This window comes from Myotis brandtii, unplaced genomic scaffold (genome assembly GCF_000412655.1).
Source record: "Myotis brandtii unplaced genomic scaffold, ASM41265v1 scaffold470, whole genome shotgun sequence".
In the NCBI taxonomy this organism is placed as follows: Eukaryota; Metazoa; Chordata; class Mammalia; order Chiroptera; family Vespertilionidae; genus Myotis; species Myotis brandtii.
In genome coordinates this window covers 2371921-2382219 of record NW_005367953.1, presented here as the reverse complement: position 1 = coordinate 2382219, position 10299 = coordinate 2371921, and the positions used below count along the sequence as shown (strand labels likewise).

At 41.9% G+C, this 10299-nt stretch overlaps 1 protein-coding gene and 1 long non-coding RNA gene across 2 annotated transcripts in view; both read right to left on the bottom strand.

Annotated features, from left to right (window-relative positions):
- MARCH3 (membrane-associated ring finger (C3HC4) 3, E3 ubiquitin protein ligase) overlaps nucleotides 1–5350 on the bottom strand; it is a 105340-nt gene extending 99990 nt beyond the window's left edge. Inside the window, exons 1-2 of the mRNA XM_014547321.1 lie at nucleotides 5253–5350; nucleotides 2525–2645 (exon numbers count right to left, since the gene is read on the bottom strand). The gene's annotated coding sequence lies outside the window, so the exon portion shown is untranslated. The remainder of the gene's footprint in view (nucleotides 1–2524; nucleotides 2646–5252) is intronic.
- Nucleotides 5351–6242: 892 nt separating this feature from the next.
- LOC106727737 overlaps nucleotides 6243–10299 on the bottom strand; it is a 20453-nt gene continuing 16396 nt past the window's right edge. Inside the window, exons 3-4 of the long non-coding RNA XR_001363968.1 lie at nucleotides 9336–9418; nucleotides 6243–6253 (exon numbers count right to left, since the gene is read on the bottom strand). This is a non-coding gene — a long non-coding RNA (uncharacterized LOC106727737). The remainder of the gene's footprint in view (nucleotides 6254–9335; nucleotides 9419–10299) is intronic.

Sequence of the window (10299 nt, the reverse complement as noted above, 5' to 3'; positions counted from 1 at the left end):
CTTTCCTCCTAGTTGTAGAACTTCCACTCAGCCAGCCTTCCTGTGGTTCTGGATGATGTCCGTTCCGTCTTTTAGTTGTATTTTTGAAGTGGTTGTTCAAGGCAGCAAACTCCTGCGTTAACCTATGCCGCCATCTTGGTTTTTGTTAAGTCCATTTTCAAACAGCACCTTCTAATTTTGTTAATCCTTTCCTTTCAAATTAACTTGATAGACTGTGCCTTTCTAAGTTTCAGGTTATCTCATATTTTTCAATACCCAGTTCCAACGTGTTCTAAGGAGAACCCAATGACCACTGTCCAAACATTGTGTCACTGTCTAAACAACTGTACTTTTCAGGTTTAAAAATGGTGGACCAAGATAAAATTCACATTTTAGTGTAAATCCCAAAGGAAGAATCCGTGTTTCATCTTTCCTTTTCTTTCCCACTTTTTCAATTCCTAAATATATAAGAACCCATATGTTAAACAGGGCCCAAGTAAGAATGGTTCTCACAGGGAACATACAAGGCAGTAAAGAATCAAGGGCCTTTTCTCTCCTGTAAACAAATGTGGTTCTTTAAATAGAGAATTTAATTATATGTTAAACCGCTCTTCCAACACCTACTTCACACGTTTTTGTTTCTTGCACTGAAAATTAAGGTAAACTATGAAGGGGAGCTGAAGAAAAAGGTGTGTTTCCTCTGCATAAGGAGCCAAGCTGCCCACGTATACCCGAGTTAAAGGTTGGATAGAATTCATTTTTGGTTTGGACTTTATTTTCAGTTAGCCAAATAATGACAATTTATATTTTGCTCAAATTGAGACATAATTCACGTACCATACAATTCACCTACTTAAGTGAGTTTTAGCATATTCACAGAGCTGGGCAATCAACGCTATAATCAATTTAGAACACTTGCATCACCTCCAAAAGAAATGCCATGTCGATTAGCAGTCACTCCCCACTCTTTTCTTCCCCAGCCCCTGGAAACCAGTAATCTACTTTCTGTCTCCATGGATTTGCCTATTGTAGACACTCCACATAAATGGTATCATACACATGCGGCCTTTTGTCTGTTTTTTCCCCCCACTTAGTATAATGTTTCCAAGATGTACACACGCACAAGAGTATTATCTGAATGCTCCAAAGGAACCTGGGTGCACTGTTCTTGCTATTTGCTTTCGCACCTTCTTCAGAGAGTCTGCATCACATCTTAATGCATTTGGGAAACTGAGCAAGTCCTATTGTCTCTCATCAGCAGTTTTCACTTGCCAGTGGACATCTCCACAGCAAGTTCTTATAACACCTCAGACTCAGCATGCACAGTTTCCCTCTCCAAACACAATATTCCTTTTCACGTACTCCTTTTTGTTAAGGATAAAACCCCTGCCCACGCTAACTTTAAAACCGAGTCATCTTTACTTCATATTAAAGTCTAATTCATCCATCACTATGCTAGACTCTCCTATGCCCCAGATCTTCTCCTGCCTGCCGGCCTCTGCACCCTCCAGTGACATTCCCTGGCCCAGACCCACATCACAGCCTGCCTGCTCAGCTCTGCCTGCTCAGCTCAGTCACCTCCTCTCCAGTCATTCCTGCACTGTGGCTGAGCCCTAAGCTGAATGAACTGCAGGGAACAACTCCATCTGGAGGGCAGGGATGGGGAAAGAAGAGCAGGTGATTTTGCTCGGGGCCATGCTGGGCCCTGGGATGACGGTGAGGCAAGCTATACTCTCAGTGCTAGAGGGGAAACTGAGTGCTTGTCAGCTCTTCCCTAGGGCTCTTCTCTGGGCCCCACCCATAGAGGTTCTGACTTACTCATTTTCAAAGTCCCCAGAAGACTCTAATGTGCAGTTCCGGGATCTAAGAGCCTGCCACAATAGCATGGGGTTAGTAGGACAAGCAAGGACAGAAGACCTGGGTGCCAACCTTGAATACCAAGGATAGCTGTGATACCTGGGACATGTTAACTAACTCTCTACCCTTGATTTTGTTATATGTAGCCTGGGCTAAGTGTACCTTCTTCATGAAAATGCTCTGAGTATTAATTAAATTTGACATGAAGCACAAAGTACCTGGCACAAAGAAGGCCCTGGGAAAGTGGGGGGTGGAGTGGGATACACATGCCTTGTTCTGCATTGCTTTTGTCACACTGTTAAAACTGGGTGACGACTCAGAACCATTTTGTCTGTTTCCCACAAGGCCTCACATTAGGGTGACTCCTTTGATGCAAGGCAAAATGACTCAGCTGGCTGAGGGCACTGTGGACCTTACAACTCATCCTGACAGGTGCACAGCCAGGTCCCAACATTTTGTGCTGCTTTAGTTTCTTACAATGTGGGAAGGAGCGGTGGTGTGTGAAAGCAGTATGGTGCGTGGAGGGACGCTGGATTAGAAGTCAGGAAAGCTCAATGTGCTATGTGACAGGAGGAAAATTCCATTGTAACATATGAGTTTAGGTTGTTGTTGACACCCTATTCACATTTGCAACTGATCATATTTTTTCTCCTCCCACAGGCCCATTAGATAGATTAAGCTGAGATACGTGGTAGCAGTAGGCTCTGAAATACTTTGCAAAGTCTCACTGATGATTCTTAACTGTGCAAAAGGCTTCTTGTGGAGTCAGCAGTGCATGCCTTCATTATCTTTCTTCTGCAGGAGGAGTGCTAGATTAAGAAACATGTGGAGGAATCCGGTATCTGGATGGTGCACATACCCTCTCTCTGTCTGATCAGTGCACCTGGCACATCCCAGAGCCACTGCCTTCCTTAACGAGTGACACATTCCCTTCCCATGGAATCACATCCCTCAAAGGACCAGTAGCATCCTTGTGCCCTGAGGAATCCTGGCACTGTCTTCCCTCCAAGGAAGAGCTGGGGAGAAAAAAGAGGAATAAAAAAAAATTCCACACTAACATTAGAACCTCCCAGATGGCTTTGGTTTCCTAAGAGAGCTACTTATTTTTCAGTAATGAAGGGACCGATGATCCCTTCTGCAAGTGGTCTCAGAATAGGAGGGAAGGAGTGTACAAGAATCTGGCCTCAGAATAGGAGGGAAGGGGTGTACAAGAATCTGGCCTCAGAATAGGAGGGAAGGGGTGTACAAGAATCTGGCAGGGCCCTGGTGTCCCGGTCCCTATCTGAGGACAGGAACTAGCCCACTGCCCATGACCAGGCTTTCCTGAGTCATGAGGCCACAGGCTGGTCACTTCTTCAGCTCTGGATTGTGTATTGGAAACAGCAATGCAGCAGCTCAGAACAGACTTTCAGCAGGGATCTAAATAAGGGCTTGAATTCTCTCGTTTGTATATCAGCAAAGGCTATCGGAGGAAGTGTCAGCAGGCTCAGAATGCAGACCTCGTGGCAAGCTAACTTTGGACTGGAATAGCAGTTTACTCAGGGCCCCAAATCCACCCTCACTGCCAACTTGATTTATGATGCTGGGGTCAGTCCACTGGGGCTCATATGGCCGAAGAGCCAGATCCCTCAGCTTACTTTCCAGCTGTGCCCCCTCCGCATTGTAGACACTTTCGGGCAGCAAGTCAGAAGGAGCACGGGATGCAAGGGGTTCTGCTAGATGAGGCCCAAACCAAAAGAAAGCACTGGAAGTCTATGTCCTCTTATCTTTTTCTTATCTTTTATCTATGCCCAACTTCTTTTACGTTTTTCATATTTGATCCGGGTTGGCTATTTTTTTTCCAATACTAAAATTGAAAAATTAGCCAGAAATGTAGAAGAGAGAGAGAGAGAGAGAGAGAGAGATTATTAAAGTGAGGCTGAAGCAAGGTAAAACCTGCTCATGAACTGAAGCTGACTGTAATAATAGGACTGGAGGGAGAGGGGGAGGGGGTATTCTAAGTTAGTGTGGAATCTGGCAGTTTTAGGGGTTTGGAGGGAAGACAGTGCCAGGATTCCTCAGGGCACAAGGATGCTACTGGTCCTTTGAGGGATGTGATTCCATGGGAAGGGAATGTGTCACTCGTTAAGGAAGGCAGTGGCTCTGGGATGTGCCAGGTGCACTGATCAGACAGAGAGGGTAGAGAAAAACTTCCGGTGATTCTCTATATTCAGTATAGAAACTCTAGGATAAACCACACCGGAGTAAAGGTGCTTAGAAAATTAGGACAGGAATACCTTCTACGCCAGGACGGGGATGTGAAAAGGAGTAAGGAAAGCCAAGCAGTGGTTAGGTGCAGCCAAGGGCAGCACACGGAGAGAGCGTGCAGGGTAGGTGAAGCTCAGCAGCTCGGGAAAGGTGGACAGAAGAACCAGACAGGAAACAGGCTGCTGCTCAGGGTCTGCAGATCAATGCCAGAGCCCAGCCCAGACCTCAAGTGAAAAGTGAAGGTGGTGGAAGCAAAGGGCCTCTGAGAGCCAGTCATGCTTCTTGACATTCCCGGGTCATGGGTCCCTTTTAAGACAACTAGAGAGCCACTCCAGAGAAAATGCATTTGTGTTCACATTATTCCACCTTTCCCTTCTGGGGAGTCACAGGTCCCAAAAGCCAAGTCACAGACTCGAGGTTAGGAACACAAGACCCAAAGGATGCTCCTCTGCTCTGAAATATGAGAAGTGATAACAGGAAATGTGTACTTAAAGGTCTGTTTAATCCTTTAAACCTCTGGCAACCAAAGCGGAATAATATGAGACCTGGCCTGAGACAGTTCTAAATAATATACATCATTTGCAACAAAGATTAGTTAGGCATTTAAAGCTACCAGTTTGTGCATGAGTCCAGTGGAAAGGCTGGGACTGGGAGGGCAGGAGGGAGGTCTCAGAGGCAGAGCTGGGGGGGAAAAAGAGGAATAAAGAAAAACTGGGAAAAGAGTATTTGGGAAGAAAACTGTCCCCCTATCCACTTCCAGGTAGCGGTGGGAGAAAGTTAATTCAAATAATGATGGGGCCTCACTTTGGGGGACTATTCTTAGCTTTTTGTCATGTATGTTTCATACTAAATTAAGACACTCGGTATTTCTTTTAAAAAAAGAAAATAATATATTTGTGACAGTGAGTCAGTACTATTTTTATTTTTAACAAGACATCATTACTTTTCATTTACTTCTTTAATTAAACCACAATTTGATTTTTGACAAGATGTGGAGATATGGGAGGGAAAGGATTGCAGCTCTGTTTGCTATTAGTAAATATGTGATAGGTTTAATTTGATGTTTTTGTATGGATGAGTTTTTCATAGTGGTAAGGAGGCTCTGGTTTTGAAAATACACGGTGGTTTCTGATTCGTAAACACACTTTTGCCAGGAGACAGAGCCTGACCTTAGGAGCATTTTTCATGCATGACTCTATTTGGTCCCTGGGTACGGAAGAAGCAAGGACACAGTAGGGTGGATTGACTATCCAAGGAAACTTAACTTCTTATAAAAGAAACAGATAGTTTAGATCATTAGCACAACCCATGAGTGTGAGTCCATCGCAAGCATATCTAACAATACTAGGATTTATAGAACAGTGCTCATTGTCTAATGTTCCCCAGATGATGTACAGCATATGAAAACATATGCATAATTAAGATACAGAATTAGGAGTCAGAAGATCTGGAATCAAGCAGATTCAGAAGCTGTAAGGTACATGACCTCGGCAAATGATGTACCACTTCAGACAAAGCCCAAGTGTCCTACCAAGTGTTCTAAAAATGTCTGCTTACTTCCCAACCCCACAAGTAGCATCAAATGTGAGCAGTGAATGAAATACCAGAAATTAAAGCATTTGAAATCTCTACAGTACCATATTAAGTTATACCATTGTTATACAAAGCTACAGAATTTTTGGAAAATGTAAGCATATTTAAAAAAAAATTTGAGTGCCTACTTTGGACAAAGCACTATTCTAGGTATTATGAATTACATAGGTGAATAAGCCCTCGAAAAAGCTTTGTTTATGATTTTAAAAATTAAAATAAGAAAGTTAAAGTTCAGATTGTAAAGCTTAAAATTCATATTTTGAAGATTTTTCAAATACTTCAAAGTCGAATGGACTTATATCCAAGCAAATAGGAGAATAATTTCATTTAGATAGATCAAATAAAATGATTAGTTGAAAAATTCTAAGTAAGTACAATGCAATAGATACTTAAGCATCAACATTGATAAATCTGTCTAGAGTAATATGTAAAGCAAATATATTTGAGCTGAATCACATGATTCTTTTTTTTTTTTTTATCTCAAAATGAATGCTGACCTCTGTTGACACACCAATGCTTAGGAGAGGCACTTGCATGAGCAATCAGGTTCTCTGTAACAAATAAACTGTGTTTTCTTCTTGTAGAATATGGTGGAATGAGTACAAGCAATTGTCTCCCTAGAATCTAATAAAATGATACTGAAAGAGGGAGGTACATAACAGTGAAAGGAATGAGAAAGGGACATCAGGGGAAGAAGACAGATTTTGACAAAGTTTTGGAGGTCAAGGACAGGATGGCAGAGAACAGAGTAGATGATGATGAATATTATGTGTCAACGTGGGTAGGCTATGGTGTCCCTCCGTTTGAACAAACACTAGTCTAGATGTTGCTGTGAAGGTATTTTGTAGATGTGATTAACATTTAAGATTTTTGACTTTAAATAAAAGAGGTTACCCTCCTTAATTTGGGTGGATGGGGGTGGGAGGCACGGTATGAAGGCTCATCTAATCAGTTGAAGGTTTTAAGAGCAAAACCCAAGGTTTCCCAGAGAAGAAGATATAGGAGAAAACTTTGGGAAAGTGGGAGGGTGGGCATGAGCTGCTTGGCAATGTACCAGTAAACCAGTAAGACCCAAGGCTCACTGGGCAGCAGCAACAGAGACTGAGATTCTGAAAGAGAGTGTAAAAGAGAGAGGTTCATGGAAGTCTGCCTAAGGCATACAGGGCCTGGGAGTGCCCTTCATTCTTTTCCTTATCCCCTGCGTTATGTCCATGTACTGTGCCAAAATTTTACTTGTGGACAAATTATTGGGGGACTCTTTATCTATTAAAAATTTTTTAAACTGCCTGGAAATTGTACTATATGTAAGACACTAACATTAGGAAAAGCTGGGTAAGGGATATACAGAAACACTCTATTATTTTTGGAATTTTTCTCTAGGTCTGAAATTAGTTTAAAATAAAAAGCTAAAAATAAAATAACAAAAAACCACCCCCCAAAACAAATAACTGTCTGGAGAGAACCAGAAAGGCTAGAATATGTTCCAACACTCTAAGGCAGTGGTTCTCAACCTTCCTAATGCCTCAACCCTCTAATACAGTTCCTCATGTTGTGGTAACCCCCAACCATAAAATTATTTTCATTGCTACTTCATAACTGTAATTTTGCTACTGTTATGAATCGTAATGTAAATATCTGATATGCAGGATGTATTTTCATTGTTACAAATTGAACATAATTAAAACATAGTGATTAATCACAAAAACAATATGTAATTACATATGTGTTTTCTGACGGTCTTAGGCGACCCCTGTGAAAGGTTCGTTCGACCCCCAAAGGGGTCGCGGCCCACAGGTTGGCGGTTGAGAACCGCTACTCTAGAGTAAATCACTCCCCTTAGGCATTTGGAGCCCCCACCCCATCCCCCACAGCCACAGAAACTCCTGACAGGAATCTAGCCCCTTCTCAGTGTTGATCCTAACGTGAAACTACCAGGAGACAAGCCCCCCACAGCACCAATGGCCCATGCAGCCTTCCAATTCAGGGACAGCACAGAACAGGAAATCAGACCTACATACACAGCAACAGGGAAAACCCACACCAAGTATTAAGAAAAATCAACTCAGCCCTTTGTTCTTAAATATCGGTGGATAACCAAAGTTCACCACTCCTCTTTAAAAACAAATTAGAAGCCCTACAAAGAAAAGCCAAGTAATTTAAACATGATACCTGACTCCTGAAGAAACAAATCATTCAGGAAACATAAGAAAATTTTTAAAGTGAACTCAAGCTTTGTTTCCACTGGGATTATTAATATTTTCAACTAACAGAATGGAGAGTCAAGATGTACTATATAAATAGATGGAACAATAAATAGAGGTTTAAAACTATTATTTTTAAAGTACAAAGATTAGCAATAGAATAATTAAAAGTAACCATCAATTTGGGAAGGGAGAAGGGTAATGGAAGTGAACAAATAGAAAAGGTCAACAGATAATTGACACAATGAATAAAAAAAAAAATAGCAATGTAAAGATCAAGCAAGGAATCACCTGAGCATCCATTACCAGAGAGCAGTGTTGTCTTGGGAAGGGGGTGAAGGGGGGTGGGAGGAAAGCATGCATGGCATTTGTGTGGTATTTTATTTTTATTTATATGTGTATCATTTTCACAAAAGCTGAAAAGGAGGTAAAGAAAAAAAGTTTCAAAAATATTCTTTCAGAAATGAGATTTTTTTAAAAAATGTAGGCAACTTCCACTGACATCACCAACACACTTCACTGAAGAAGAAAAAAAACCTATAATAATAGGACTAAAGGGAAACAATTTCAAATTTGGTAGAGGCTCAAGCAGCAAGACAATTTGGAGATTTCTGAATTGTTTCCTTTGTCAGAAAGCAAAGGAAGTTTTTAAAAAACACTTTAGTAACCTCTCCCCGTCCCCCATACACTGTGGATCTTGTCAGTATGTGAGTGCCAGTCCACTGTAAATCTAAGTGTAAAAATAGACCACATGCTTCGTGAGCTGGGGCCTTTCCCTGGCTGGGGAGTGAGATTTGTGGAGTGTTCCAGTACTATTGTGAGCTAGCAAACCGTAAATTGTAACACACGTAGAGGAAAGGAATGTGTTACTGATAGCACCAGTATGAAGATACTAATTACAACACTTAGAGCACATCAATGATAATTATGAACAGCTTCCTATTATATTATGCTCTGATCCTTAGTGTCTTCTGCAATAATAGCAACTTGCCTTTTTAAGAATGAAGTTTAGCAGCATGATGACTTCTATTTTTATGTTTTCTTCTCCCTACATTCATTTTTACTGTAATGTTTTCCTTGGCAAATGTATTCCTTGTCCTGATAAAATGTCTAGCTTTGTGAACTTGCCATATGCCTAACAAGCAAGAGTCCCAAAGATATTTCCATGTACTCACTGCCTCTAGGATTTGAAGTAGGGTCTGCCAACTGGGCCTTCCTTGGGCCACATGAAATATATGAAGTTGAGCAATTTACTGGAGCTGCAAACACTGGCAGCTTTAGGGAAACAATTTACCAGACTGTAAAAGAGAAAGCCATCCTGTGGGTTTAGTGAATGCCGAGTGAACAGTACAGCCCCAGGGTATACAGTACAATCAAAACGTGTGATTATCCCCCCACACCACCACCCCAACTTTTCTTATGTTCTTACATTCTGATAGCTCAGTCTAAAAAGTTCACCTGCCATCAAATCTGCAGCTGGAAACAAAACACACCTCTTCCTCTTGATACCACAGGTATCGTGTTCATTGGTCTTTACTAATCTGTCCAAATTGGCATCATAAGAAGAATGTCAAATCAGTCTGAAACACAAGACCCCTCTCCCCGCCCCGCAACCCCCTAATGATATCGCAAAGCCTTCCATAACACCTCCGAGGACTCGAGCTCAGGGAAGGAAGAAAGGGGAGCTTGTAGCTCTGTGGCTGATAGGCAGGCACTGAATGGACATTTCCCTGAAGGAAAATCAGACAGAAAATAATCATTTTCTATTTGCTTTCCAATCTCCTTTCTACTTTATTAAAGTGGAGTTGTGAGTGAAATACGAAAACCCCATTCAGTTCAGTGCCCTTGGCTGAAAGTTTTCCTTAGTCAGGATCATTCAGTTAGTTCGTACTTGAATACTGTGAGTAACCGGTTCCTGAAGGTTACTGGCCGAATTTCCAGGTCAGGGTGCAGATATGGTTACCACAGAACTCTGAAGGTTACCAAAGGGCATTAGAGGGCCACACATCATATAATAGTTTTTTTTCCTTCCTGTTTTTGATACCCAGGTGATTCTAAGGCAGACCACCATGACTCATGAGGCCATCAGAGGACAAGGCCATCAACCCAAATAGCCTTTGAACTGATCTTCCCTGTTGAGTATAAAGGTGCTAATTGCAGCAATAGTCATAGGGCACAGCCACATCTCTCCTAAATTAGGGCTGAGGTTCCAAAGCCAGGTAGGTGTAGAGGACAAATCCATAATCTCCTATTTCTTTCTTTCTTTTTTTTTTAAATTAAATCTTTATTGTTCAGGTTACATTTGTTCCTCTTTTTTCCCCCCCATAACTCCCCTCCTCCCAGTTCCCGCCCCACCCTCCGCCCTCACTCCCCACCCACTGTCCTCATCCATAGGTGCACGATTTTTGTCCAGTCTCTTCCC